Below are 6,019 nucleotides of genomic sequence, written 5' to 3' on the forward strand. Positions count from 1 at the left end.
GTCTTGTGAATTCTCCCAATGAAAGAATCAAAATTTAACTCCCCTTCCCTTCCAAATACATCTACATTTAAAGAAATTGGAATTCCTGTTAATCCTAATTTGTTTGCCATTCTTGTTGTGATACCATTTACACTACTACCTGGGTCATAGAATGTGGGTATGTACATATTACCAGAACTCACAAATCCTGTCATAAGTATCACGTTATCACAATCTAACAAGATAGTTGTTGTAACCCAAGTGGACACAGAGTCGTCTTTTGTGAAGGCGGATGAAGCAAGGAATGGTGACGAATCAGACAAATCTTTCCATCTTCCTTCACACTCCAAGTTTGACTTTTACATTCTTTGGCCATATGGCAAATATGGCAAAGGAAGCAAATTCCATTGGACTTCAAGAAAGTAAATGTTTCACTCTTATTCTAACTCTTAAACTTAAAGCAGTCAGCAAGATCATGAGAGTTTGTGTTATGTATTAAACAAGAAAATCTGTTTGAGAATTTGCAAGGTCTATCAACTTTCATTCCTAAATTGATTCTTAAAATTTCCTGCACTTGTCGCTACAAATGCTTATGATCTGCCTTTAGATCCGTAATCATACTTATCAATAAAATTTCTCCTCCATTTTAACCTTACTGGTAATGTCCACTACATGTACAGATACTTTATTACTTACTGATCGTACATGGTCCAAGACATTGTGCAGCAGCTCTATGTTCGGTTAGAAATTTAACTAAAGTCTCAAATTGGTTCTCTTTAGCATTTTGAATCTTCATGGCCCATTGAAATTTTAAATTATTAGGCTAAAGTCTTTCTTTTAATGAATTTTCTAATTAATGACTTAATCCACCTGACATCAAGTCTAGCCAGGTTTTCTCAATTGCGTTAATCATTAATATTAATTTTAGATGTTTACCTTCACTAAAGCTTCCTTATGTCTGACAATACATAATCAACAATCTTAAAATTATTTCCATAGCATTCATTTAATATTTGCCATACCATGTCATAATCACCCAAGTCTTCTACTTATTTTCTAGGTTCCGCATGATTTCAATATGAATTCATCTTTTCCCCATTTTGCTACAACTAGACAATCAAAATCCTTTGTCTACGTTGGGAATGACCTTACACGACCGTTAACCTTGGGAGGCTCAACCTTCGTAATTGATAATTTGGGTTTACTACAATACTTATGTCTTGACAAAGTTCAAATTTTGAATGTTATAGTTCCAAATTATATTGTTCACATTCCTTACTTGCTTCTTCACTTATCAAACCAGTATCATCGTTTACTTGCTCCACTGCACTAGACAAGTGACATACCCCTTCATGCATAGATTCAAGAGTCTGTTGTGGATGGTCTTCCTCCAGTGCTCGCCTTAGACGATATGCTGCCGGGGGAACTGCCCCTTGAGGATCGTACGTTTAGCCTCGAGTTCCTCCGTCGTCCTTTGCTGCGTTGTTGTCGAATTGTGTCGTTAGGTTAGGGCAGGTTAACCATGGTTGACGTATTCCATTCATTCACTAGTACCAATGTGACGAGCTTCGATAATATTCTGAGTCCATTTCCTGCTGAATGCTTTCAAGTCCAAGAGCAGCACCGTACCAAGCTCAAATTCATAAGTATTCATAATATCACAAAGAGCCTGCTATAGGGTATCACAGGCATCACAACATTACAGAAGCTTGATGAAAATCCACAGTAGCAATTTGTATTAAACGAACTTCAGAAAGACGTGAAATAAATCCTAAAACCCCGGCAGCACGAATCGAGGCACATTTGTTTATGCAGGACTGACTAAATCACATCATTTATATAGATTACTATGTCTATATACTTTAATAATGAAAAATATCAAGACCGAATTTAACTATAATAAATGGATACACCTTTAATTAACAAAATTTAAGTACTGAAGAACATAACATAGAAATGTAAACAATGTAAATCGGAAATACCGGAACCATGACACAAAGTGGACGGCATGAATGCCCCCACGAAATAAAGGAATTATATCATATACAACATTACATTTTACAAATACATATCAATTTGTTACCTCAAAGATACATTCATAAAAAAAAAAAACACTTTCCATATAAATTAAAGGAAAAACAACTTAGACTACGCTGTAAAACCTACTTTTTCTTTTATTCTTTCTCTCAGTACTCACTGAAAAAACAGGCACTCATGTAACTAGAGTATGCAATGGTTGTGACATATCTCTATGGCAAGAAGACCAAGCAAGCAAAAAGTCACAGCACAGGACATATTTTGATATATAGTATATGAAGATTATGTTGAGGTTTTAGCTTAAGATTTGTTATATTCAGTAGCAACGTTTAAAATTTCGCGCGCGCCGGCAGCTCGGATTCGGCGTAGGGCGCGTTTTCTACTGTCCGGAGTGAAGGGGTTAACACTACAAATGGTATGGTGTTTCTAAGGTCACAGCTGTCCGCCAACTGTCTGAGGAGAACAGCAGTTGCTCTGGCGTCAATTATGTATTATTTTTATGTAAGCCGTGTCAGGCTTAAATTACCTTAATATTTTAATTTCAGTAAATCTAAAGATACATTTATATCAAATGATAAAAATAAAATCATATCTATTATAAAAGGTTAAAGGATTGTTTGCAGCTCCTAAAAGCTCCTGACACATATCTTCAACAACAGCTTAATTCATGGTAGATTCCCCGACTTTTGGAAGTGCGCAACGATCACCCCGCTACCAAAGAAACCCGCTGTCACTCAATTAGGCGATCTGCGTCCACTCTCACTCACACCTGACTTTGGGAAATTGTTGGAGGGATTTGTGGCGCAAATGGTACTGGATGACATAAAAGCTAACTTAGATCATCATCAATACGGTAACTTGAGAGGAAACTCAACCTCTCACTATCTCATTTATCTCCTGAATAGTCTCTTTAAAGGATTAGACATAACTAAAAAAATAGTATCCCTAGTTTTAATTGACTTCAAGAAAGCATTCGATCGTATTAATCACACAATAGCCGCTAGAGAACTTTATTTACTAGGATGTCGCCCATCATTGCTGAAGTTTGTAATTAGCTTTCTGAACAACCGCAAGCACCGTGTTCGCTTCGAGGAACACCTATCTCAGTGGGATCAGATCACATGCGGTGTACCACAAGGAACAAAATTAGGCCCTATAATATTCTTAGCAGTTATCAACAGTGTTTGTCGCAATGTGCCATTACATGTGAAATATGTTGATGATTTGACACTGGCCGAAATAATTGATGTGGATGATAAGATAAATATATTTATGCAAGACACACTTGAAGCGTTTTCTGATGAATGTGCAACCCTAAAAATGTCGCCGAATCCACTCAAATGCGAAGTGATGTACGTGTGTCCCCCTAAGAGACCCTTAGTGTTCCCCGATTTGAACATTAATGGTGTCTCTCTGCCAGTAGTGTCTCAGTGTAAACTCTTAGGAGTCATGATTAATAATAACCTCAGTTGGGATGATCATGTGAAGTACATGATCAGTAAAGCAAATCGATGTATATTTATTCTTTACCGCGCACGGCAGTTTGGTTTCAGCTCGAAAACTATGTTTACACTTTATTGCTGGTACATCCGCTCCTCGCTTGAGTATGCTGCCCCCGTATGGCATTCCGGTATAACGAAGGCACAACGCGATGCCTTAGAGCGCATCCAAAAAAGATGTTTTAGAATCATTTTAGGTCAGCAGTACGAAACTTATGACACTGCTTTATCAGTGCTCAATACCAATACATTATTTGAACGCCGTGATGAATTGACTTTAACCTTTGGAAAAGAATTAATGAAATCGAGCAAGCACAGGTCATTGTTGCCTCCTCTGTTGAGCGAAGTGCACGGCAGAGACACTCGAAGGGGCAGAGACCTTTTGCAAGCAGTACGATGCCGCACGTCCCGATACAAACACTCTGCTATCCCATATATTGTGAACATTCTTAATCAAACTTAAATTTTACATTGTTTTATCATGTTCTTTTATTACAATTTTAAACTTTTAGCAATGGATTATGGATTTTATCTTCTCATTTATATTTTTAATGTATTACTTTTAATGTACTTTGTATTATTTTTTTAAGTATAGCTGTTTTACCATTTTAATAAAATTTCAATATAATCATACACTACTTTTTACAATATATCAATGTAAGTCAAGTCGTCATGTGAAGATGTATATACATATGTATATCTGTAACTTTCTTGACCCAATAAACCATGAATTATTATTATTATTATTATTATTATAGATATAAGGATGGCAAAGGCGCAAATAGGGTCGAAAGTCCCGTGAAATAAGACACAATGCTACCTTACTACAGGGACCTCCACAGTTAGCACATTTGATAGTATTTCCAGTACATTTAGTGGTGCCATGTGCTTTTTGGCACCTCTAACAATTCATTGTTTTTTGTTCTTTTAATAAAAGGTCGCACTTGGACACGTTCATGTCAACTTTGACCTTTTCCGTTTTCGGTCGCACATTCCCGTCCTCTTTGTTGATGCAGTTCACGTCCACTACACCTTGTTCCTCCATGTTATCAAGGATTTCTCTTTCATCCATTGTATTCCTTTGCAGGCATTTGGGCCAAGAAGGATAGTTACTCTCACTTTGAGATCATGAATCTGCGTCAGTTTAAGTAAATCCTGAGTCTGGGAATTGAACTGCACTTTTTAAGGAGGCGATTTACGGACAAAATCAAAATCGTTTTCCACCTGATGATGATAAGGTTTACGTTCTAAAGCGACTGATTTTCACGCCTTTGACAATCACAAACCTTGCATTCTCTACAGGGATTGAAAAAAGAGGTTGTTTGGGCTTGTCATTGATAGGGATTCCGTTGTTCATTGTCAAGTGGTCATGGGTCGCACCCCTTCCTTAAGGAGGCGGGGTAGCCTGGGAGTCATTCATACTGAGTTTCGGACCACGTCCGAACCCTGGGCATAAGCCCTTTTCCTGGAAGGGCCAAAAAAGGCTTTAACTAGTATTATCGACCTATCAGCAATAGCTGATAGGTTCTTCTCTTCCCCTGGTTGCGTTCTCCAGTACCAAAGAAACTCTGGTAGGCTCGAGAGAGTCACGATAAAACGAGAAAATTGGGTTAGGAGAAAAAGTGCGCTCAGAGAACGCCCCAGACTACTGGGCCTCCCTACCTCGAGGTTAGAGCCTGTAAGGGCAACCCTGGCTGCTGAGGATCTGGTGCTGAGGATCTGGAGCGGGGTGCTGACTACGACTACTGCAGCCTCATGTAACCTGCAAAATTAAAGCATTGTAGGTGACGGCAAAGCAATCAAAGTTTAACTCCAAAGCAACAATGTCAAGCTAGACGAGGGGCTCCGGTAGCTCTAGTGGCACAATGCTTTTGTTTGTTGCAGCAGCATGTTCGAGGCACGGTGTGAGGTTCAAAGTCTTATCACACGATTGCGCCTCTTTATCAGTTCAGCGGTTCCGTATTTTTACAAATGTTTGCATGACGCCACACCCTTCAGTTTCACATATATTCACACTTAAAGATAAATAAAATGTGAAAAAGTAAAAGTATTTTGACATACAGTATACTATATATATACGATTTCAGTGATGTAAAACATGCATAAAATCAATTAAATGATAAAATTATAATTATAAAAGTTTACAAATATGAAACAGACATCACACATCCAAACTCATATGGATAAAATCGCTCATGCTCATATATCAGATCAATAAATTGTTAAAATAATGGATTCGTGAAATAAATCTAAATCTCATATATATATATATATATATATATATATATATGTGTGTGTGTGTGTGTGTGTGTGTGTGTGTGTGTGTGTGTGTGTGTGTGTGTGTGTATGTGTGTGTGTGTGTGTGTGTGTGTGTGTATATATATATATATATATATATATATATATATATATACACACACACACACACACACACACACACACACACACACACATATATATATATATATATATATATATATATATATATATATATATGTATATAT

The 6,019-nt window shown here is 37.2% G+C and overlaps 1 pseudogene; it reads right to left on the bottom strand.

The window, feature by feature from the left end:
- Positions 1-474: 474 nt before the first annotated feature.
- Positions 475-1,970, bottom strand: LOC147467559 (uncharacterized; annotated as a pseudogene).
- Positions 1,971-6,019: the final 4,049 nt, after the last annotated feature.

Source organism: Penaeus japonicus, unplaced genomic scaffold (genome assembly GCF_977035675.1).
Source record: "Penaeus japonicus unplaced genomic scaffold, GWHDUDI00000001_assembly GWHDUDI00000035, whole genome shotgun sequence".
Lineage (NCBI taxonomy): Eukaryota > Metazoa > Arthropoda > Malacostraca > Decapoda > Penaeidae > Penaeus > Penaeus japonicus.